The sequence below is a fragment of the Thunnus maccoyii genome, chromosome 3 (assembly GCF_910596095.1).
Source record: "Thunnus maccoyii chromosome 3, fThuMac1.1, whole genome shotgun sequence".
NCBI classification, from domain to species: Eukaryota; Metazoa; Chordata; class Actinopteri; order Scombriformes; family Scombridae; genus Thunnus; species Thunnus maccoyii.
Genome location: NC_056535.1, coordinates 1,666,634 through 1,693,324, shown reverse-complemented (window position 1 = coordinate 1,693,324; position 26,691 = coordinate 1,666,634). Strand labels below are relative to the sequence as shown.

Here is a 26,691-nt window from a genome sequence, read left to right as displayed (position 1 = left end):
ACTAAAAGGATACAGTGTTGATGTGACATTGAGTAGGCTTTAGAGGGATATATCAGAAGGAAATGACATTTTATAGCTATCTCACGTCCTCTGAAAACAGCTGACAGTGTCTACTGCCAAGTCATCTGAATTCCAATTAAACACCGCTCACAGAATAAACATCATGAGCACCAAACAGGAGCAGCTACTGAAAAAGCAGCATCAACATCTCATTTTCATTCATGTGGTAAACAGAGATTTTCAAAATGTCATTATTATGAGGCTGTGATATGTCCGCCGCTGCCTTTTGCGACATCATACATATAAAATAAATTCAGTATTTGTTTTTGCACTGCTGACCTCCTTCTCAACTTCCCCTCAGACAAGCCCTCTATAGTCAACGTCAGTCACAGTGTTAGTGAGCTGACAGGGAACCTAAAACACCTCAGACAAGTGAGGAAGCCGATGAGTATGTGTGTGTGTGTGTGTGTGCGTGTGTGTGTATGGAGAGACATCCTTTGACAGTAAATATCCACCGAGTGAAAGCCTGAGGCCAGTGAAGTCACTTTTTGCAGAGGCTGTGAGAGAAAGATAGTCAGAGGGAAGGCAGGGGCCTGGGCTTTAACGCCTGAGTGTTCACTCAAAGAGCAGAGCTGTAGCTACTGGGCACACTGAGGGGAGAATGTTGCCTGAGGCCTCCAAGCACCATCCCTGGACACAGTAAATTTAACACTCACAGAAATAGGAGAGCAGTAGAGTAATAACTACATTTCTCTAACCCAATGTATTTGTTTTTTTGGTGACTATGGAGAGCCGAAGAGAACCTGGAACTTCCAGAAACCTCATTCAAAATTCATATTGACAATTGTAACACAAATGACTAAAAATCCCGCTCTGGACCATACAGCAAGTAGGAGTTTTTTTTTTAATATTTCTATTTTGACTGCATTTGACAAACCCCATTTCCCATGAGCCCTAAACATCACTAGCTCGACAGACTGAGGCAAGTCCATGAGCAGGTCAGCTGTGGCTGGTTCAGTGCTAGAATACAAACGAGTGCGCTGACATGTTATCAGCCCAATTCCGCTGGCTACATTTCAAATGACCCTGCCTAATGCTACAGAAATAGCCTAGTTATTCTTAAGTTCTTGTTAAACATAGGCTACATGCAATATCTTGTTTGCATGTTTTAAAGTTTGCCCCAGTCCACACATCTGAATCTAGCTTATATTATCCGAGTCTAGTTTGCATTATTCATTTTTGATTGACATTGTGGGTGTATATGATGTGCTGTTGTGTGTAGCTTTGTATTTTGTATGGTGTGTTCTGTGTGTTTTTTTGTTTGTTTTTGTTTGTTTGTTTGTGGGGGACTACGGATGCAAATTAGCTTCGCGCTAACTCCGATGCAGTGCATCTTTAATGTTTAAAACTGCACACTGTCCCAGTCAATAAATCAAATCAATCTAGAAAAAAATATTAGCATGCTAAGTCATTAGCTTTGCAGAGCCACAGCTCTTAACTGAGTTGGGGTGATAACTGAGTGTACTTGTGTGATAGAGGTGACTGATTTCAAAATAGAGCAACGAATACTGGGTATTGTAGGAAAGGTGTAAAGTGCTACAAACTGACTGTAAACTGACTGTAAACAGAAAAAAATGGCATTTCACAGCTATCCATGTATATCCATCCATTTCTATGAAACCCATGGATGACTTGCTTTTGAAATACACAACAAAAACCAAAATCATCCCTCTTGCTGTAATCAGATTTCAATTTGTCCATATAACGTTTACCTTGATACCAACAGTTAATAATATGTGCTTGCTCAAACAGTTTTGAAATGTAATCAGTGGAGACTTTTGCACATCTTATCATTTGTCTCACATCTTATCAAAGGAAATATCAAAAAGAGAGGCCTAATCGAGCTCAATATTAACATTACAAAAACCAAATGTTAATTTTAAATATGTTCTACTTGTGGTATCATCTTTTGTCAGTGTTGCTCTGTTCCTATCTACATCTTATCCATTACTGTCACTATGACCCAGTTTCATTTTATCTAACAGTGCACTCAACTGACTATATAGTACAAACTACAAGTCCACTGCTAGACTACACCTCTCTGCATGTGACCTAACAACAAAGAAATATCAACAGACTTCCATTTTCTCTGAATTCATGAGATGAGACATGACATTTGAAGAAGTTGGTCAACTGATTTAGTTTTACTACAAACTGGTATAATATTCTTGCTTTCATGTTGACCGCATACTCTTACCTATTTCAGACTTGTATTATGAGATGACAAACCTGGACAATGGGCCACATGACCCTAATTAATCGCTCTACATTCAGCCCTACATTCAGCCCTACATTCAGATACTGTCTTTTGTGTTTGGCTCAGAGCAGGTTTGCTTCAGTGCCGTTTCTCCATTCAAGCAGCGTTGTGAGCAGCACAGACCTATAATTCTCCTGTCAGTGACAACTAGTTGAGCTCTGCGATGTGGAGGATGAGGCGTTAGCTGTTAAAAGTAGTTTTCATTGAGATGTAACTGAAAATCAGGCGAGGTGAATTGCTTTGACATTTACTGGAATACAATGAAAAACAGCTCGAGTTGACTCTTGAAAACAGCAGTCATCTTTCCTGAAATACTGCTGTAGTGGTTTTGGACTGTGTATAGGCCACTGAAATTTTTGCAGATAACTACCCTGTGCTTTACTTTGAACTGTGGACAACTGCGATTTCATTCTGTCCAGATTTGGTGGTTGTTTGGTTGTTTTACACTGCTCTTGCAGTGTGTTTAAAAGGGCACTCCACTGATTTTATCCATAGAGGTTAGTTCAGAAGTACTACTCTGCCTGTGAAAACTGTTGTATAATGTCTTCTTGTGGCTCTTAAGGAGCTCTGTTCAGTCTAAGAAAATAATTTTCTCCTTTAAGAATGCACACACAGCGAGGTACAGACCAGTCTGAGCTTCAATGCAAGTCCATCAAAATTAAAAAAACATCGCAAAACTCTTCTGAAGTACACTGTTTCATTCACAAAACGTTTTTGACTCTCTTGCCTTCATCAAGGGTGTCTGAGGCCACTTCTGTTTACCTAATATACAATTAGCTGATTGATCATGTGACAGACAAATCACTATAAATAACATATATACAAATCACCTTTTTCGAAATGACTACACACAAAATATCATTACCCTTAACTGATACAATAATTATAAGAGAAATATTGATGAAATATTGATGTGCTGGATTTATGGTCATCAATATTTCTCTAACTACTGTATCAATGGTGTACTGGAGAGGACTTTTGCAACATATTTTAATTTTGACAGTCTGAGAATATAACTATAGATGATGTCATCGTCATGTCATTAGGGTTATCTCAGCTTGGGCTTGGAGACAACACATTTATAACAAAAATGTGTGTTAAAATAATCATAAAAAAGACGCAATTGGTTACATTGTGGAAACTCATTTTTGGAACTTGACCTATGCTTGGGATTCGGAATGTCAAGGCTTCTGCTGCTTCAAACTTTGATAAATGTGACATACAATACTAAATCAACAAATAGTAAATACTACTGATCTCAAACAGCAAAATACTACTAAACTCACCACAGCTGATTGTTAAAACCAAAGAAGAAGCTCAATGTTCAAATGCCACTCATGATCTTGGAAGTAGCAGTTGAAACAATCTCACCAGGTCCATTTATTAGCTGTTCTATTTTTGTTTTTTAATGTACTGTGACACATGTTCTGTTGAGGTCTGTTTGGAATACTGATGTTGTGCTTTTCTTTGCTTCTTTGGCTTTTCACCATGCATAAATCACACCTTGAGCAAAAGCAACAAATAGGTGCAAAGCGATCTCAGAATATGTTTGAAATGGTATAAGAGACACAGGAGGTCTGCATGCAGGACTAATGTGATCTGGCTCGTTTACGTCAGACCATTGGGAAGATGCATGCATCATTTATGATAATTAACCTCTGTATCACGAGTTTAAAAAGTCAAGTTTTTCTCAATTCTGAGGCTTTGTCACTAAAACAACTTAGAGAAGTCCTTTTTCAGAGAGGAGTCATGCAAGTGTGAGAGTACTAACCTCAGTGCTACACTCCATTAGCTTTCTGCCGATGAATTTGACTAAAGGAGGGGTCAGCACTCAATTTATCTGTAACATTGAGTGTATGCAAGTAGAGGGCTGACTTTGCCCCTGCCTTTTCTGTAGTCAGGATATAACTGATCACATACAGCTTGTTTCTAAATAAAAATGATTTCCGTGTTCTTGAAAACACAGCATCTGTACCTCGCTTGTAGGTTTCTAAAGGTGTGTTTTGAAGCCTGTAGTTTGGGTATACAGTACCAGTCAAAGGTTTGGACACACCTTCTTATTCAGAAAGTATGTCCAAACTTTTGACTGGTTCTATAAATCTCGCTGCCTGGAGGCAGAAATAGCCTAATTTGACCAAAGTGGATGGAGTGTTGGTTGGGCTGAAGGGGGACAAGCAAGCAGCAACAACCACAAGTTAGTGTGATAAGCTGAGACACGTGTCAATCAAGCAGATACGCTCACCTTATAAAGATGTTGTGGCAAATATGTTGCAGACTGTTGTCTATTAAAACAAAGCAAGTCATGAAGTCCAATATTTACTCTTCTTTCAGCTCTGTTTTGGTCTCCACCAACTCCTGAGAAATATATCTGGCTCTTCAGCTGCTAAATGCTCCACTGTGTTCACCAGTTAGTCTTTCATTTTGTGTGTCTGCTGTTTGGTGCTTGGCAGGGAGTGTACAGTAGGTTTATCAGAGATTTTTCACCGAAAATAGCTGCTGCTGTTGCTTTTAACCAGGTTGATGAGATTGCTCAGATAGAAACAACAATTAAGTTTCTGGCCATAAAACCAAAACAATGAGCTGAAAGAGCCTAAAATACTCTGTACATCTGAGGGGAATGGCAGAGTCAGGTGATGATTCTCTGTAAATCTGTTACAACAAACAACATCATTTTTTAATATACAATATTGATTAGTGCAGCTTTGATATCTGAAACAAAGATTTCAGAGCCTTTAAGCCCCTTATGGTCATGGTAACAAAAACAAAGCAAAAGAATATTGGAAACAGGAAGTGAACAGCAATCTCATGTGTTAACATCTTATGTTGTTTTGACCCACTGATCCACCCCGACCTCCTCCCTACATGGACTTTGTTGCTTTATAATAACATCACCTGATTTCCTCATTTGTTCCCATCATCATTACTACGCCCACTAGAGGGCACTGTCACTCGAATATAAGCACATGTTGTTTTCTTGGAAGGACAGTCTCTTAAAACAGTGTCTAACTGGCTAGTATGTATGAACACTAGAAAATACCCACATGGAAAGGATTATGTTGAGTCTTACATGGAAATATGAACAATTTTTTTTTTTCTGAAAGATGGTTGTGTTTCCTCATGTTGACCACTCAAGGCCATATCTCATATATCACTGGTCATGACAATTGCTAAATTTAACAAACACTGCATACCAGTATCTGTGATTTCTCAACCTTAGAAATTCTTATTCTTTCTAAGTGATGATATTGGAAGGAAGTTACAAAATGTTCAGTTGTTTCATTGCTATGATCTGTAGATACATCAGTATGTTTTTAGCCACAACAGTGGAAAAACTGCATTCCGGAGCTGGTGGGTCTGGCATTTGAGACTTCCACACTGGCAGCTGAACAAAAATGCATTGAAATGCCTTTTTTCAGGAAATCAAATTCAAAAGCAATTTGAGAAGATGCAGCCTCCATAACTGTTTTATTTACTGATAAACAAAAGCACTGCTGGAGAATTGTCCAGCGTTGGTGGAGGTTTGTGCCTCTCTGTGAGCGTGTTCTCGTTTATATTACATTTTCATAGGAATGCATGCATGAATGCCATCTCTTACGTCCCACTCACTTTTATTCTCTTACTGAAACATCATGAATATCAGTCCAAGTTTATAAAATCCTTAAATATGTATGCATGACAACAGCTGGGTGATTGCATTCTTGAGAGTCTTAATGGCCACATGCCCACACATTTTTTTTGAAACTTTAACCTCTTTTTGGATGTATAGGATATGATAAGATGAAACACACGCTATGGAAAATCACCAAATCTTTGAGGGCGAGAGAGGAAAATGATAAAAAGAAAGAACATCAAAATGAGTGCTGGGTGAATATATACAGGGAGATGGAAAAAAGGGTGGACGAGGTCAATGCCATGGAAACAGTGACAGAAAGAAGAAGATTTTTTTTTTTTTATACAGTATGTGAGAGTAAGTGTCATGTGAATGTGGGTGTATGTAAATGTGTATCTTTGGCAGAGATGATTAACCCACCAGCACCTAAAACACCCAGTAACTATCATGCCGACAGCTGCAAGACACGCATATATTCAAATGATAAATTCATCATAATTATATTGTTTGGTCTACAGACTTATGTGTTGTATCAATTAAAAGGTTTGTATTCAGTGTATGCAAATGCATATATTACAGATGTGAAGTAAACATGGAAAGATATATTTGGATTTTGTTGAGACGTGAACAGGATTTTACTATATGATAGAATTTTCTTATCAAAGCATACCAAATAGTAGCTCCTATTGCACATTTAGTACAGTAGAAACCAGGGCTTAACTACTTGAGCCCAATCTCGGGACTTTTTTCTATTCTCGCTGTTCCCATAGAAGTCCAGGTAATGCTTCCACAGTGTGTAACAGTCAAGTTTTTTTTCATTTTAGATGTGTTCTTTTATGCACAAATGTGTGGAAATATATCAGACTTTAATAATTAGCTTATAACATTGTGCAGGAATATTTAGTCTCTAATATAATTATACTTTTGTTGTAATCACTATTGTAAGTAAAAAATGCAGCATTCAAGACATATTTCCATTCTTCCCTGTTTCTATCAAATTCAAAACCTCCAAATCTCTCAAGCCCCATTTGGAGTCTGTTAAATCCTCCAATCAAATTTTAAAATGCTGCATTGCCTAAATTCATATTGCCGACATCTACAGTTATTATGCATTGCAGTTAACAGGATGAAGCCTCATTTATTTTCATTGTACTATAAATTCTCTAGTAATTGCTGGGGTCACTGGTTACCTCAACTGAAGACTGATAGGCCTTTATTTGAGATAGGCTATTATTAGAGATACACTTTTTGATACAAGCTCAACACTACCCCCATCTATGTCACAATAAAACACTTCAAGTGATAATAATCCCTTAAAAAGAAAGCCTTTATTGTGACACAGGTACAGAAAATGTTACATTTCAGGATATCCTGTTGGCATTGGGGTTTGAGTCAGGCAGTCATGCCTCTGCCCCAAAAAATACACCAAAAATTTCAAGAGTAGCTTGAAGTTGAAAAAAATAACTAATATTTACTGTATTTAAACTGTGCTCAAGGAATAGTAGTTACAGTGTATCTTATTGTACTGATGGAAATACACTGTAATGTTGAGTAAATGTACAGTACATTATGCTGAATTTACCTTGTTAAATTACCCGTTATACTAATACTATGCTAATCACTTGTATATTTTGCTAATTACATAATTAGCATAATTCCTCCCTGCTGGGATTTGAGGCCTGTGATAATTTGATATACCAGTTAAAATATAGTTTAAATACCTGCTTTATTTAAGAATTTACAGTATTTAGAAATACATAAACAATGTAAGATTATAGAGATAGAAATCACACTTTGAAATCCATCAAGACTGAAAGACTAATCAGCTGTGTGACCACTGAGTCTAGTTTACATTATTAATTTCTAATTGACATTGTGGGTATATGTGATGTGCTATTATGTGTAGCTTTGTATTTTGTATGGTGTGTTCTGTGTGTGTGTGTTTTTTGTTTTGTTTTTTTTTTGTTGTTTTTTTTTGCTTTGTACTGTTTGTTGTTGTGCTGTTGTATGTTTTGATTGTGGGGGACTACAGATGCAAATTAGCTTTGAGCTAACGCTGGTGCAGTGCATCTTTAATGTTTAAAACTGCACACTGTCCTAATCAATAAGTCAAATCAATTATCTTTACCATTTGTATTATATTTTATACTGTACTCAGTATGGTACTCATTCATGAGCTCAAAAGGATAACTTTTGCTCTGCATGAGTTATAAAATGCCTGTAAATCATTCACTGCCATTGCATCTGTAACACAGCCATTATATACAGCACAGACTCCTTCCATTTTCTTTCCAACATACTTCAGCTCATAATAAGAGCTTTCATAACCTTTCAGTCAGAAAATACATTAAAGTCGGTTTTCATTGACTCAAGTGTTAAACTAATTTCAAAGGGCTGGAGAAAAAAGATCAAGCTCAACAGCTCACAGCAATCAGACTTTCTTCAGGAAATTTTTTTCTTGTTCTGTCTGAAGTACAAACACCAACATTTTTGAATAGAAACAGTGTTATGGAGATTCATTTCTCTGTAAAAGTGCAGTAGATCGTTTTTTATGGGCTATGACGCTGGTGATTACATTAAAATATATCTTCAAAGTAAAGTACTGTACTGCATATATGGTGAATCAATCTGACTAATAACCTTTCAACAGTTTGCCAGTCTTGAGCAGCACTGTGCAGTTTGAATTCAAAACTTTCTTCCGTATTTTATTTCATTGCATTATTTGTTGTTTTTTTTGCTAGCACTCCATCAGCAGCATCCTGTAATATACTTATATTCCATTAGTTGGAAAACAACAACATAGAGAACTGGTTGGTTAAGCATTACACCGACTGCACCGGCGATACTAAATGCCTGAAGAGGACCTCGGCTACAAATTGGCAATGTCAACAGAAACTGATCCGAGCTCTCTGTGAATCTCTCCTTCTCTGTGTCTGTCTTCTTCCCCTTCCCACTCACACTAGCTCCCACTATATGCACCCCACTCACTCTAAACTCTGCCCTTAATTGAAAGCAATACTGGGCTCCTGGGCTCTAAAATGAATTTGTCTATGATTACTCATGCCCTGGCGCGTTGCGAGCACCGGGTAATGTCTATTTCATTGAATTAGGCGGCATCCTGTTCTCCTTCCCCTCTCCTCAATCTCCGTCCTTGCCCAGGGGCGGCTATTGATTGAGGTGGTCTGGCTTTCGTATAAGTCTTGCATTACCTATGGATCCAGACAGCCATGGACCGGCCGGCAAATGCAGTGGAAGAGAAAACGTGAAGCGATTAGTCACTGCCTTAATACAGCTAATTTCTGCTGAAAGCAGCAGTATGGGGGAGTGCAAAGGTAAAGGAGGAAAGGAAAGACAGGACTAGCATGGCTGCTAGAGCGCTAACCTCAATCACACACCTGGCTAATGGCTAAGAAGCTGTGTGCTGAATAGGCAGACTCACAAAAGGGTGCTGAACCTGGAAATCTACTTCCATCTTTAAGTTTCCATTATGCTGCTCTGGATGCATGTGCAAATAGTCTAGACTCACCAAGTTCAAGTACTATATAACTGAAATAGCTAATAGTTCAATTATTTTCATTTATGATATAGATACATGCAGGATCTTAAAGGGGACATATCACGCTTTTTGTAATGATCTGCCATTTATATACTGTAACGATGTTGGATGTTAAACTTGGTCAAAGTTTCAAAATGTGAGGTGAATGTAAGTAAAAATGCTCCCAGCACTGTGCAAAGCCCTGAACGCTTCACTTGCAATGTTTAACTTTCTTGACGAGATGACATCAGCTCATTGTGCAAATAAATAAACCTCCATCTGTTCCTTAACCTTTGTTGCTGTGGTTGTTTACATTGTCCACTCTCATATTCCAGATCTGATTCACTCTTAACATGTATGGATGTATTTGAGAAGTCACTGTTTGGAGCAAAGAAGGAGAAATATAAAATTGAAATCCTACTGCTACTGTTTGTTTACGTAGCCTCCAAAGCTGGCAGAAGCTGGCCAATCAGAAGAGAGTGGGCTCATCAGGAGGGGGGCCTTAAAGAGGTGGCCTATATGGGGGCCAGTATAAGTTAAAAAAAAGAACCCCAGAATAAAATATAGACCTAGACATGTGCAGAATATGTCCCCTTTACGTCTTTTATAAGAATCAAATCAATAATAGCCACAGATGACAAAGTAAATGAGGTAATGTATTTATAGGTTTTCCACAATGCTTTGCTCATTTAAGTAGTCCTGCAAGTGCGTAAATGATCAAATTCTACTTGAGACCTCGAAAAGGCCAGCCTTGTTAGGACTTAGAAAAAGGAAAATTTAAAATGTAAATGTAAATAAAGAGTATTCATTCTCCTCTGAAGCGATCTCACTCAATACTGGACCAAGTCCAAAAAAATGTGTCCCCACTAGTCACTTAGACCTCAAACATTGGGAAATAGGGTCCAGATTGAATAATACTGAAATTACCCTTTAATCACAAACTTGGATTTGTACAGAAAACCAAAAGCAAGAACATCATCACTGAAGTAAAGCAAAGATGACTGTGATGGACCTCTTCAGGCAAAAGAAAATCTGGTGGATGAAAAATGACCTTTTTTTGGATAAAGAGGATTAAGTAAGTACATAAAGGACAGACTATTTCCTGCACTGACAATGGACAAAGCTGTGGAGACCACTTTTCCTGAGATTTAGGTGAAAAGCAAAGGATTTTCTTATTTTCTTGAACGTGCAAAAATGCTTGTAATACCTGGTTATTATTTATTAGGGTAAAATTTAGATGTTGCTCTTCCTTCTTCCGTGATAACATGCTAGTAACTGAAGGCATTTAGGATAGTTAACAAATTAACTGTGAGGCTACAATGATTTTGTAAACTGCTGTTGATACTAATCCTGCATGCATCGACCCGTGCTGTTATGAAAAATGGAACAGAGATGGAATGAATAGATGAAGCTTTTAATGTAAATTGGAAAGCCTTGGCCTCACGCAGTTGTATCTGGGCCATTGCTGATTCTCATGAATTTCATGTTCTTGTGTTAAATGAATCCCACAGAACACAGAGAGGTTGGCATGTAATTCATTAATTACATGAAGTCTCCATTAAATACACATCCTGTGTCAATAACAGATTAACGTGCTCATCTACACTGTGTGTCTGGCAGCTAGTGGACAACACTGTTGTGAGTTTTTACTCCAGGTGAGGATTTGAAAGCAGAGAGACTGGCGCTGACTGCGTCCAGAGATTACAACTAATACCCCCGCCTCACTGTATTGGTTCTTCTCCTCCATATCCAGGTGTCCTCAACATACAGGCCAACTCCTCAGTGCATTGATTTCTGCCATTTCCCCACTAATCCTGATGGAATCAGAACAGGGAGAGAAGATCACTTAGTGCCTGCTGAGAGGAAACCTCCTGCCAAAAGAGAAACATACCATTTCCGTCTCTCTGTTTCTTGTTATTTCCACGCTTGAGGAGACCTTTTCTGACGTGAGCGGTTAATTGTAGGAGATGGACATATGGCAAGATCGAATCTCGTTTTTTCCTGGACAGAACATGAATTGGCAAGAAAGTTTGCTCTGTTTTCTTCCCCCAGTCTCACTCCTGTCCTTCGTCTCATTAGGCGCACCGTGATTTCATTGTTATTCTTGAGTTTGTCAGATTTCTTCTGACAGCAAATTTCTCCCAAAGGTGTTTTTGCCTTTGTGTAAAAAACAGCTTTTGTCGTTAGAGGCTTGCATTCCATAATTGTCGTCTTTAAGCAGCTTTTTTCCATACAGTCTTTGGTTTGTTTATGCAGCAAATTGGTATCATGGCAGGCTTTTCAGTAAAAAGTGAACAAGGTCAGCGGCACAGCATCTGCTTCAAAAATGGCTCTTAATTGACTGAAAAGCCTCAAACTCTCTCAAAGGTCAGAAGAGACAGCCAGGTGTATTTACAAAGTAAATAATTGACGGATATGAAGAGTGGGCTCTCTCTCCTGAGAGATGCTGACAATCTGCGATGGTAGTTGCACATAAGTAACAGGAATCTCAGATGTGAGAACATTGTCCTCCCTCTTTCTGTTTACCTGAATGGACAGTTAATCTTGGCTGATGTTAGCTTTCCTCAGTGTGGCAGCACTTCCTTTATTGCCTGTTTCTCATTATGTTCAGCCTGACTGCCATCTCTCCATTTGGAATGATCAGTACTGAGCAATAAGTCAGTCAATCCTGTCAGCAGTGAATTCAAACTCATATCTGATTTTGATGCTTTTTTCTGGGACACAGTCAGGCTTATTATTATTACTGTGTTCTTACTATCCTATGATAGAGTATATAGGATGGCAGCCCAGTCGTCAGAATAAAATGTTGGCATTGTACATTTCTGCAAACTATAAACACGTTGAATGTCTATGTGCCAATACATTTAATATGTAGCATGTCAACATTATACATATCACAAGGAATGTGACGTAGTTCACATGACATCTATATGACCTGACTTTCATATTAAGAGGAGGCTGGTTGGGTGGTTGGCTAGAGAGTTAGTTGCATGGCACAAAGTTACAGAAGCATCAGAGCAGCAGAGACCACTGTCCGAGACCACTACTTGCTTCTGGTTTCAACCCAAAAAAACATGTTGGGACAGACTTTGGGACATTTGCAGCCGTTTCTATGGTGAAAAAAAAGGTATTTTAACCCAAACCATGATCTTCTCTTAACCCTAACCAAGTGGTTTTTGTGCCTAAACCTTAACCAAACCTTAACCACAGCGTTGTCACAACATAAAACATAATTATCCAATTGATGAAAGCCATTTAATGCGATTTTAAAAAACACGCAAAAAAGCGACTGAAACAGAGATTCAATGTATCTGTGTTTTGCAGAAACTTACAATGCCAACATTTTATTCTGGCATTTAGGTTGAGGATGGCAAAGGCCTCTTATTACGTTTCTTTTCTTCTTCGGACCATTCTTTCAGCTACCAGTCCCACAGCTTTTGTGTGACGTACATTTAAATGTATTGCTTGATTACGACTGCTTTGCTATGACTTTTGATTACAACACAACATATGGTTTTCACACAAACTGTGAAAAAATGAGGTTTCTTTCATATAGAGACAAATGTCAAATTTTGCCAGGAATGGTCAAACCCTCTCCTCTTTAAATCCCCAGACCTTTGTCATACTTTAATTAAAATGTTGGGTCAACCGGGCAGATGGCCGCCCACCAAGAGCCGGGGTCTGCTTGAGGTTTCTACCCGTTAAAGGGGAGTTTTTCCTTACCGCTGTCGCCAAGTGCTTGCTCATGGGGGAATTGTTGGGTCTCTGTAAATTAAAGAGTACGGTCTTGACCTGCTCTATGTGAAAAGTGCCTTGAGATGACTTCTGTTGTGATATGGCGCTATATAAATAAAAATTGATTGATTGATTGATTGAACACATATTGAACTTTTTTGGCCTGAAGGACAGGTTTGGATTTTTTCAAGTCTGTCTTAATACAATGCTGATGTGCCAATATGTAACCCGAAGCTATTCTCTCGGAAGGCGATTACACTGTAAGAAATGGGGGACAAAACTCAGTATCTTCCAAAGTTATAGTCTGTACTGTAACTTTGGAAGATACCAACTTGATTAGATTTGATTAAACTACATATTTTCACAATTTTTCACCATACTCATAAAGAGAAATACCTTTAAGGCAAAAGCTAAACAATGGATACTAGATGGTATTCCCTGATAGAATGTGGATATCTTAATATGTTTATTATGCTTTGCTTTTTAATTCCTTGATATTTCTATTTGAACTGTAAGTCATACAGCCATTAGTATCAGCCATTAATTTTGGGGGGTCTATGAAACTTTTTACCTCGCCTGCTTCCTGAAAAAAATTAGCGATAGTTTGTTCTAATTATTCAGTTTTCTAGTACTTTCATTCATACTTACAAATATAGCTTAAGGCCACACAATGAATGTCCTCATCTTGATCTAGGTTGGTAGACTGTGTAAACACAAGGGACAACAATGGAAATATGTCCAGGACTTTATCATTCTGTCCTGGAAAATTCTGGTATTTCAACCTGGTGTACATTTCCCATAAATGTGGCCGAGGCAGCTCTACGGGTCATGGTAACTTTGCACTCACAAGCTTCGTTACAGATATACGGGGAAACGAGGACTCACACAAAACTACATATATCAGGACAAGCTGCACGATCCTCCTACAGGCATACAAATAAATGTGCTTTTTACTTTAATTGCTGGTCTCTGAGTCCATTGGAAAGACGGTAAACACGGTGAGTAGCTGCCTGGAACGGCCATCAGGGCTAACTGCATAGGGATCCAGGTCAACTAACCTAACAACACTACACATCGATGCGTGCACGGCAATTTGTTTATGTATGAGGCTGGCTTTCACTGCGGTTAGACTGTGTTCCAAGGAAACTCAAAAAGCTATATGCAATGTCAGATTAAAAATCATTAATGTGGAAAGCAAAACGGATATCTGGAACAAGGCTAATAGATTCACGAAGGATCACGTCATGCCTAAGTTAAAGTAAAAACATCATACTTCCAAATTTGGTGATGTTCATACTTCCTTGTGTGTTTAACCTATTGTTCAAACACTGGCTCATGAAACACTTTCAAATACATTTGCAAAATGCTAAATCTACACTGCTAACCAGTTAAAAGTCCAAATTGTGGAGATCTGTATCATGTAGAGTACCATTAATCCAGACAGTGCTTGAACTGACAAAGGCTGTGGAAGCTCGTCTACCTGGTAACTGGTTCTCCCATGGGGGAAACACACCCTCTGCAATAATCACAAATAATGATGTTCCCACATTGAAATCAATCACTGTAAAATCACCATTAAACATTCTCCAGTTACACTGAGCACTGAAGATAGACATAATAGAGGAGGTAGGAAGACAGAGACAGCACTGCCAAATGGGGAGAGGTGCAGCAGAGGATGTACTGTGGTGATGTGCAGGTGCATTAAGCTCCCTGAACAAGGTTACCCAGAGTCATCCCATTACCTTACACTATTACATGACATATGTCTGAATGCTTTGTTCCTGAATCCATTAAGCCCCAGCATTGTGTGAGTGCATGTCATAATAATCTGACACCATAAAAAAGGATGTGTTTTCTTTTTTTATCTCCTTATCTTTAGCTTATCTGATGCCTCACTGCTCAGCTCTGGAATGCCATAAAAAGACATAAATGCACCAAAATTTTTCCAAGATTCTCTCCATGTCTTTAATTTTCCAACCAGTAATCAGTTGGTGATTAATATTCATGAATGTGTAATCTGAAATCAGCCTGCTAATAAATTTAGCGAGTGATCTGCCCGGTGCAGCAGTTAATTGTGTTAACTGCTAAAAGTGTCTGTCAGCATTACGCTCAAAATGGCTGCCTCATTATCTCCTCCGAGACGTCGGTTGTCAGTCAGCGTGGCCAATTACTGTGCTCCATCATCAATACATGAGAGAGGAGCTGGGGAAATGTGCCCGCAGGCCATAATAAGGCATGATCGTGCTACACAAGTGTCAGAAAAATAACAACGCACCCCCTGCGAGGCTAAAAAATCACAGAGCTTTGGGGATCAGTCCCTGTTAACATTTTGCATGTGATTGGAAATTATTCATGAACTGCTCATGAACCAATCAGAACTGCGCTGTTTCCACACCTAAAGCCCCATTAATTCTAATGACTAACATATGGCAAGGGAATCCTAATTGGCATTTTTTTTCCTTGACTTGCTGAGATTTTTTTTATTTATTTATTTAATATTTTGGATGAAATCCCAGAGGTAAACTGGATTGCTGTGGTTTGAAACAATAGGAAACAGCAAAAAAGAAAAAAAAAAAAAAAAAAAAAAAAAACAGGATACATTTTTTTTTAAAAGTTTAATAACAAGAATAAATAAAGAAAATCATATAAATTGCATAACTGACAGTTGTAATAAGTCTAACAAGCTAAAAAGCAGAAATAAATGAATGACAGTTGACAGGTGAAAAAAATATTATGAAATCCTTCTAAATGAAATAGAGAAAATGTGTGAAAATGATGAATATGGAAAATAAGAGCACAGAAAATGAATGATTTATTGACTTTAGGGAGCAAATATCACCTCCTGTGGATGTGGGTGCTGGATATAGGCTCCCATGGGTGCTGACTCCTCTCACCTTGGACACACAAGCCATCCATTCCGCTTTTTGAGCGATGTGGGCGGAAAAATGCAGTCTGTAGAGGCTGAAATGGCACTCAGCCTTAATTAGATATAGTAAAACTCTATACAGTACATATATATATATATATATATATATATATATATGTGTGTGTGTGTGTGTGTGTGTGTGTGTGGGGGGGGGGGGGGGGGGGGGGGGGGTCCAGGTATTCCTCATGTTGTGGGGACTCGCCTCCCATACAGGGACAAAAAGTTCCCTTAAAGTAAATCATTTCAGGGTGAAGACTTGGTCTAAAGTTAAGGTTAGTTCAGTGTTACGTCAAGGTTAGGGTAAGGGTTAGGGTTAGGCATGTGGTGGTTACAGTTAAGGTTAAGATAAATCTCCAGGAAATGAATGTAAGTCAATGGAGTGTCCTCTGAAGTGATGGATATGAGACTGTGTGTGTGTGTGTGTGTGTGTGTGTGTGTGTGTGTGTGTGTCTGGACAGTGAGAAACAACATGACAGAGACAGATAGGGAGGAAGAGAGAGTGTGTTGACAGAAGGCCACTGGGGCTCCTGGCTTGCCATGGGCAGTCAGTAACTATGGTTGAAGCTACTGTCACAGTCCATTTCACAGCTGTCCAAAGCCACACACATACACAAACACACACACACACACACAGACACACTATAAGGACACTATGCACATACTTAAAAATGCTCAAGCACAAAATGTCCACATTCCACTCTTCATTCAGTATTTATCTGAGACAGGATCTCAAGCATGTCACACACAGTTAGAATAAACAAATGCTACAGCTTTACAACACTGGGGTATACTGTATTTGATAAACTGGAAATAAACTGAATAAAGTGAAAATCACAGAAAGAAAAAAAAAAGACAAAAAACAATCCTGAAAACAAAATAATATCATAAGTTTTCCAAAAAGATTCAGCTTTGCTCATAAGCTAGACAACAATAGTGATGTGTCCTTCTGAATCCCACTGTAGTAAACATACCAACCAAGCATATACTCACACTAACAACTTAATGAATCAATATTAACAACGGATCAAATGTGAAAAGGGTCACTCACTCCAAAGCCACCAGTGCAGCCCTTTCTCAGACAAACTTATGGGAGTTGTGATTCCAGTTTGCAAGTTCTTTTCTATTATAATATCATTGTTTTTTTAATGCTTTTTGTCCAGTGTAACATGCAGTATAATACAGATGTCAAAAAGGAGTTCTGAACGGTCCTAAATAAAGATGAATGCTTTGTTACAACCTTAACATTAGACTTTACCGTTAAAATTAGCTTCAGCTTTAAACAAACCACTTTCAACCTTATACCTAAACACATCCACATCAAGGCTAGTAAGCTAAAAGGAAACAATTTCAATCTTAAAGAAATTATTTTCTAAATATTTTTCTTATTGTCAACACATCTCATGTGCAGAGCCAAACTAACAATGAATTGGTCCTGTATTGTGTTGTCTCCAAAGTCTGATATATCTTATTCCTCTGTGTCGTAGAGCTCCGTTGTTTAAAACACGTCACACATGAGTCACACCGCTGCACTGGATGACATGTGTCCTTCATTATGAAGAGTTTGGTCGCATTAGTTTGTTTAGAAATGGCCTGAAAGACTACTAACAGCGAACACATTTTCAGTCTCCAGAGAGTAGTTCTGTGTGAGGTAGACAACACTGATCATTTAACAGCTTGTTGTGCTGCAAACAACCTCTTGACTTTGTACTACACTGCACATTTAAAATCCAAAGATTTTCTATGACAACTCATCATTTTCAAGGACATTTTTATTTAGATATTTCTTTTTCATTTTGCAGTACTTTTCCAAATTGGAAAGCTCCATTAAAGCTTTCTAGGTATTCCAGGTTTTCTTAGATACATCAAACCTACAATAAAACAAGTCATTATTCATAAACCTGTGTTGAAAAGTGAGTCAAATTAAGTTGGAATCCAGAATTAATTCAAATATAAAATAATGATAATAAATTCTGCTACTACTGAACCCAGCTGTCTCAGCTCTCTGTCACTGGGCCACAGAGAAGTGATTTCACACCTCGTCCTGTGTCCCACTGACCCCGTCACTCTGCGCGCCGCCAAGCATTAATTCCATCTGACTGTCCAACCAAGCGTTGAAGAAATTGAAAAACAAAATGCTCCTTCCACACATGACAACAGCCTTCACCTCCCACCCACCACACACACACACACACACACACACACACACACACACACACACACACACACACACAAATGCACATACACATACGCAAAAACAACAAGCAAAGAAAAAAAAAAAAATCACACTTCCACTCAGATAATGTCATTTCCACCACACCCCTGGCACCTCCCACCTCTATCATCTCTCCACATGAGGTGTTTGTGAAGGACGAGAGGACAAACACTGAACCCAAGCATGAATAACAATAACCACAAGCTTTTTACTCTCTTCTTAACCTTAACTTTTTATTAAGTTGAAGACAGAATACTTGAAAACTGCAACATGAGTGTCTTTAGGCTACTATCATTTACTGGGAAAAATATATGATTTCAGTGGTTAATGCGACTACTTCGGTGTACTTAGCTGAATATTTACTTATTATGATGGTGATACTACTACTGACCAGATTACCCTAAAATATGTCATGCATATTCATCATCTCCAGACGATGATTCCCAGCGGTGGAAAGAATAAAATAGGTGCAATTACTCTAAACCTGCAGCTACACCGCAGGCACATTCAGCATTTCAGGGCATCAATTTTCTTTAAGAATTACTAGTTTGAGGATACAAATGACTAGTGCATAATACAAAATAATTGTGTAGTCACACAAGAACCTGCAAATAAATCCAAGCTCTAAACTAGACCTCATATTGTACTTCACATAGCAGCTGCACATTTTTGCCTCCTCTCACAGCTTGTCTGAGCAGGAAACAGATGTATTTATCCCCAAACAATATATAAATTCACCATGTAAACAGTATCTACATTCTTTAGAAAACTGTGGGACTGAGTGATAGCTAATGGCAGTCAGTTGGACAGAAATATATCGGCCTATACTACAGTGTATAAGTACTGACTGTACTTCTTTTGGGCTACTTGTACTTTACTTCAGTGCTTGAGTAAAACATTCAGCATAATAAGTGATGTTACTTTTGACAAGATAATTATACTTACACTGATGTAAATTTTTAAGTGCTGGATTTTTAGCAGTATATTTTATATGTTGGTACTGGACCCTAACCCTAATGCCCTGACGCCCTAACCCTAACCCTAACCCTAACGCCCTAATGCTCTAACCCTAACCCTAACCCTGATTCTGATATTGTTGATTTATAATGGTTATGGAACCCCCCTGATCATTTCAACACCACCATACATTACATTTTTAGCTTTAAAGAGTAAGGTGTGGTTTCAACCAACAAAATTATTCGCCTGGATTCAGTGTAAAAAGTTAAATAAAAATAAAACAGGTGTAATGAGCTTTGCAACCTCTTGAGGCTTTAGATTTGTAATAAACTGCTCTGGTTAACTGTATACATACATTGTGGTCAAGCTATAATAATGTGTTGCTAAGAAGCTTGGATTGTTCTAGATAAAAGTTTTTTTTCCCTGACAGGGTTAGGGTTAGCGATATGTTGCTTCCATCTATAAATCTGACATGTGAATAGCTTACACTGCATATCTGCACATCTGGACAAGTCTCTGGATTTGTTTCCCCATCTGTACACCTGGTGCTGATGCTCACTCACCCGCACAGCTGCTACAAACCTGTAAATGTGTCAGTAATGATGTTTTTTTTTTTTCATCTAATCCCTGTGTCATTTTCTGTTTGTAAGACCATTCATACTTTTCTTGCATGCAACCCTCTTCATCCTGCATGAATGGATTCTCAGCATGTGAAAAGCTTGTGAGAGGTTTCCAGTTAAAGACGAACATCATTCAATCACGAGATACTTCAAAAATATAATAGAGACACAATTTATAAATCCACTTTTTTTTTTACTGCCCCCTTCCTCCACAAGTCATGATTTCATCTCAGTTACTCCTGTGCAGTTTACTCCATTGACTGTACTGTACTGTCTTTTCTACTCTATGTGTTTTTGCTTGGATTATTTCTGAGAGAAAAAGAAGCTAGAACTAAGACAAATACTCCCACTGATATTTCAAGATATTGACTTTCAAATGAAGTGAAAGAATGCAGCTAAGTGAAACAAGAATTAGTTTCTTAAAGCAATGTGGTCCTTTGGCTTGCTTTGCTATGCAGGGATAAAATGATTTTCTCATGAGGCAGCTAGAGTCGCAAGATCACTAGAGTTCAAAATCACATGAGAATCCATCTTGTCAGGCTCCAAGTTATGCGCTTGTGTCTGTGTCACCAGTGGTTCGGACCAATCAGTGTCCTATGAGGATTCTCGTGTGATCTCGCAAATCCAGCTGCCTCGCAACATAAGACTGTGATAGACAGATGGTTCATCCAATCACCTGCCAAGTATTTTTTGAAAGTGCCTGCCTTTTTCCAAACAGCTTCCAAGGACGACTTCTCAGATGGTTCTGTTTAACAAACCATCTGGCACATCATGTTAATAAAATGATGCTAGTGACAAACTGTTAGCATGAAGCCAGTAAATTATTCATGAGCCATAAAATATATATATTCCTCTGTCAAATAATGCAATAATAAGATGATGCTATTATATTGTGATATATGTATTTACCTGTGTTACCTTTATTTGACTTGAGTGTGAAAGCTCATTGCTGACTTTGGAAAGAGTAGATTAACAAAATAATCCCCAACTCAAGGTCCAATTATAAGCTTTTTTCAGAGCTTTCAGCCACATCTCACTGTCTTCATCATTAGATGGAATTCTCTCATGTTACTCCCACTACGCGTGCTCCATATGCTGATGAAGGCTGTGAAATGTGGTTGAAAGCTTCCAGTTAAGGTCATTTTTATCAACACTTTTTTTTTTTTAACAATTTGTCCTATTACCAATAACAATATTATAATATAGCAATATAAAACATGTCTTGCATGTAATTTTGAAAGCCATATATAAGCATTACATTAAAAATGTTTTTTGAGTATGTATGGTTTCCATAACTGCTTCCATCACATGCATCACAGAGTGAAATGAGAGTCACTCCCTACATTTCAGGTCACATTGTGAAAACTATAGAGTTGCACATAAGCATTCACTACACCCACACATACATCACAGACATTCATCTCATGACTTAATCATCAACCTCAGCCATTACCTTCACCCCTCTGCTACTATACTGTGTCCTGATGTTTCATTATGACATCTCCCTGCCAGTATCCTGAAGTCTGGAGGTCTGTGCTGCATGTGATAGTAAAAGTGTGTTGCTGTTTAAAATCATGAAGATACAGTGGGTGGCTCAATTTACCCCACTCTCCCCTAATCAGAATTTAAAATCAAAGAGTGGAACAGTAACAGTTCACAATTTAAAAACAACAAATGCACTGCTTCTGTTATATTACAGCTGAATGTGAAACCTCTGTGAATAAAGGACAAACTGCAGTACAGATATCTCCAGTACCCAGAAGCCAGGCTATTATGAACGCACGCTGGCTTCCACACTAGATGAATTCACGGCTGCTGAGGAGCTGCACCCACGCTGCCACACGCTTTCCTCTTGTTGCCTCTTACCTCGACACAACACGCTGCAAATGAGTGTGGGATGAGTTTTGTTGGAAAAGTTTGTAATAAACGGTTGTGTGGGCAGAGTTGGAGGCGCTTGAAGTTGAACAATCATCTTCGGAGTAGATGTGTTGCTCTGACTGACAGAGGCCAGCCTGTTTCTGGCTTTAGGCTCTCCACTCCAAACTGTTTGTCCACAATTCCTTTTTGAGGTGAAAAAGCAGACTGAAGATAAAGGCAGGGCAGAGTCAGAGCTTTGTCAAGCGATGTAATTCACACTAAGACAGAGTTTAAGCTTTTTCTCTTCTGTTTTTACCTCAAACTACAACCACATAGAGAAGAGTATAAATCCACTGTTGAACCTGTTCAAGCACAATTTTATTTGATGTTGTGCTGTCTGATGATGATGATAACATCACACTACATCTATCAGCAGAATTTTTTCCCATATTATGTTGGATTTTTGTTTTTAATTTTCTTATTTTCATTGGGAATGACTATGTCTGCATGTCCTTTAATATGAATATAATCAGGCTTGTGTTTGTTTGAAAGCCAATGCCCAATACTCTTTATTCCATTCTATTATTGACAAATGAATGTCATACATCATGAAAAGCGGCCCTTTTTACATTATCAATACAGTTGACAACATTTCTTACTTTCTATTTAGTGGCTGTTTTCTGTTTTAATCATGTGATCTTCAGAGTTTGCCAGTTGTCATGGAATGAACTCTCACACTCTCTTTGAGGAATGAGCTAAATTTTTAAGAAAATATGGATGACAAGTCCTTGAAGTGCTAAGAAAAATGGAAATTTCAACTTCTACAATTCTGTGACAACTAGCATGCTCCATCTGCTAATGATGATGATGTATTCAAAAGCTCCAGAAATGCTACTAAATGGACCTAGAGGACAGATTGAGTTGTCATCTGCTGTTTCCAAGGTCAAAAATGAACTTTGAAGCTCAACTATAAATATATAATTTGACAGTACAATTCCTGGTACACTGACTCATAGACCTCTTTGTATTTTTTTTTATGAAAACTACCCTACAACATGTAATGTATCGTACCACTGACATGGCAAATGATGGCATTTCTGAGATATGCCTTATGAGTATACCAACAGTCTGTATCAATAAAGGGAGTGAAACCTAAACAAAAACAGCTGACAGTTCAAAGCATTAACAGCCAAAGAGCAAAAAGAATATTCATTTAATCTCAGTTCAGAAAGAAGCGTTACATTATACCAGTAACCTATGATTACCCAACCAAAGCAGGCCTACGAAGAGTAGACAAAAAGCGCTGAGAAAATATCCAGTGTCGCATCTAAACTGTCTGAGAAAGAGTGTCGAGAGGATGAATGGAATGAATGTGATAACGATATTATTTTGAGAAAATGAATTCAGTATTTGAGGACATGATTTATTAATTCCAGGGCATGAATTATTCATTTGAGGAGAGAATTAAGTAGCTTGTGCACACGATTGATTATACTGAAGATACAAATTACCAATATGTGCTGCTGGGCTCTAGCGGTTTGATTCCGCTACAGTTGATTAAAAAAACTGTCTGCGATAGACAAGAAACCTACAGTATTATGCTGTTTTATATGAATATATTATAAAAACAGTCTGTATTTTCTCATGTCTCTTAACTTCACTTATTTTTTCTATGTTGTTTATACTAGCTGACAGTTGTGTGATATGCTCTCAGAATTCTGATTGCCTTTTGCATAAAAACTAAGTTGTTAAATGTTCACATAGTTTAATGTAAAAGCAACTCAGTGTGCAGGACTTGATACACAGAACAACATTTGCGATTAAAACAAGTTAATTTTACATAAATTACATATGTAAAGTAAAAAAAGTGGACTCGTAATTGGTAGTCCCTGGGCTCCGCCCACCCCTTACACATTCTGTGAAAGTATCTTTTACATGAATGTATTATAAGAGCTGAATACTGGACTAAAAATGGTGCCCATTCAGTCCTATAGGAATTGCTTGGCTGGCACATATGCCAAAAAAAGTTTCTAGCATCCGGGTTTGCTTCCGCATTGTGCGGCCCACTGAATATGCGCAGTAGTGTTTCCTACGCTGGCTCCGCCTGCAAGCTCTGCCCGTAGACTTTACATTGTGATGACGTCACAGATTTTTAAATTGCTTTCCTTGGCTCGAGGAAAGTTTTACAAATATAAAACCTGCATGGATCAAAAGTTCATAACTGAAAGAATCATAATTGACCTTGTTTGCAGTTCGAGGTGTCCTATCAACAGTTTTACAGACGTCTCTTAAACAATGGCGGTCTATGGGGAAAATGCTTTTTGGGCTGCAGGGGGATTTTTCACTGCAATACCGCGAGTGACCACTGGAGAAAAATTGGCTGCAAGGCTGAGTGGCAGCACCTTATCCAGCTCTTATACATCCATGATCTTTTAATGTCACGGTCACAACCATTGACTGTATATAAAGATGGATGTCATGACAGCTCCCCAAAAGTGAAGCCAAAATAGCTTGATTGCCCCCTGATGCCTGGCTGCAGTAGAGGTTATAAATCCCGCCTCCTCCATGTTAGCGGATGGGACATGAGCCAAACTAAAATAATATAAGAAAGATGGTTTCTGTCATTTTAGGTAGTTCTTATCACACTGATGTATGCTCAAGTGCTCATTTTAAAGTTTGTTTTTAATTGGGTTTTTTTTACCATATAAAAAGGCGGTGTGATGTCATGATTGACAGCTGTGACAGCCGCTCTCAAACCTCCATTAGGCATTCTGCCAAATTCTCATCCAGCTTCCTGACTCTACTGCACAGACTCTGGCTCTAAATGATGTCACACAAGCAAGATGGCAGCTCCTGCAAATGAGATATTTTGGCTTCACTTTTGCATAGTGGTAGGAAGTGAAGACGCGTCATCTATCTTTATATACAGTCAATGGTCGCAACAGTTTCTGACTCGCATACACAAATACAAAGACCATAATAAGTAGCTGTAGGCTACATCTAGCAGCAGTGGCTTTGCAGACAAGAGCCAGAGAGGAGGACGAGTGGAGTGGATTCAGAGGATAAGGGGATAAGATAGAGATAAGATAATCTTTGTTTTGTTTGCATGCAATTTAACATTCAAATCTGTCAGTTAAATATCTATTATATTCAAAGGAAGAGCAGCCACACAAACCACAAAAACAAACTATAAATCCAGTGTCTTTGGTTGATCTACACAAAGAAAGTAATAAGTAAGAGCAGAATGTTTGACATATAAAGTTCATGTAGTGAATGTGTTAGCAAACGATTGCTTATTTCCTGTACACGCTCAGCAAATAAAGGGCAATGTTAGTATTTGTTTGAAGTAGTGTTTGTGTCCAACTGATAAAAGGAAATCCAATATTTCCACTCCTTTTAGTTTTGATTGTGTCTCCACCAACTCCTGAGAAAAATGTCTGGCTCTTTATGTGCTAGATGTTCCGCTTTGTTCACCAGCCAGTCTCTAACTTTGTCTATGTGCTGTGTGCTGCTGGGCAGGCAGTGGCTTTGACACAGTTGGACAGTCATTTTCCCCCAGCTGACATCTATTTTCCAGAAGCAGGGACGTGTTTCTGGACAGAAACTAGGCAAACATCTAGAGATTTTGCAAGAGGTAAATATGTGTATGCAATGTTGTATAAAAATCTTCATATACACTATGTGTTCCTGAAATGCACCTGTATAGTATCATATGAAGTCCCGTTTTGCCTCAAGAACAGCCTAGATTATTTGCTAGGTGCTAGAAACATTTCTAAGGAAATTTGAAGACGTCTTACAGAAGTAACAGAGTCATATGGGCTAGAGAAGCAGGCTTGTCATCGGAAAGGTAACAATTTAATCCTCAAGTGGGGAAAGTGAAAGAGAAGTGCATGCCTTGAGCAAGGCACTTGACAATCCTTAACTCAGTGGTACCTACCTGTGAAGAAGAGAACATTGTTCTCAGTGAAGCTCTCAGTTAAACTTCCCTTTGATAAATAGAAGTTCAAACAGACCTCTGACATTTTATAACTCATACTTAACTAACATTCTTTAGTTAAAGACTGTATGTATGATGAAGTCAGTGTACAGTTTTTTAGGTTACCACAGGTTGGAAAAGTTCTACAATGTCTAAATATTATTATGTTTAGGACTGTTTTAATCATTGGAATCCTTTTACACAGGCTACTAGTGATGTCAGCCGTGAAGGGGCTGCAGTCCTCAAGGCACTTGGTGAAGATGATTGACATCTCATTCTAGAGTATATGATAAGTCACTGTGATTGCACTGCCCCGTCACAAGTATTGTGTCTTAGAGAAAATGTTTTAAGATTGTGATGTCACTTGTCCACTAGTTCTTACAAGCAATTGTGTCAACACCAAGAACCTGTTGAATAGAACCTGTGAAAATAGTTTTCTTAACATGAAACACAATGTGTTGGTAGCACAACCATGGCAACTTTAGTCCTCCGTCCTCACTGGATCTCTTAAACTTTTTAATAATCTCTTTTAATGATGAATCTAATTTTACATGTGTCCTGAGAAAATCTTGTCTATTACTGTTTTTGTTGTTGTTGTTGTTTTTGTTGCAGTTGTCTTCAGCAACAGAACCTCTTTTAGCTCCATGTCTAACAGAGCTCACAGTCCAATTCATTATGATGTACTTTGGTATCTAAAGGCTACAGGTTAGCTTGCTCTATCTGTGCACCATAAAATGAAATGGGACTTCTTAGTTTTTTACTATTTGATATTATCTTTTTAATGCTGATACTGTGGATCAAAGAGCACCTGGGTATTTTTCTTTAGTCAAAATGCAGTTTAAGTCAACAGCTGCTAGCTAGAATGTGCTAATCCAGGAAGTGAATGTGGTAAAATTACGGCTTCTCTCGAATGTCAATGATGGTCAACACTCCAGAGAATCATCTT

At 38.2% G+C, this 26,691-nt stretch overlaps 1 protein-coding gene across 1 annotated transcript in view; it reads right to left on the bottom strand.

Moving 5' to 3' along the window:
* LOC121894315 (receptor-type tyrosine-protein phosphatase gamma-like) overlaps nucleotides 1–26,691 on the bottom strand; it is a 486,290-nt gene that overhangs the window by 193,019 nt on the left and 266,580 nt on the right. The gene's annotated exons all lie outside the window — the stretch shown is intronic.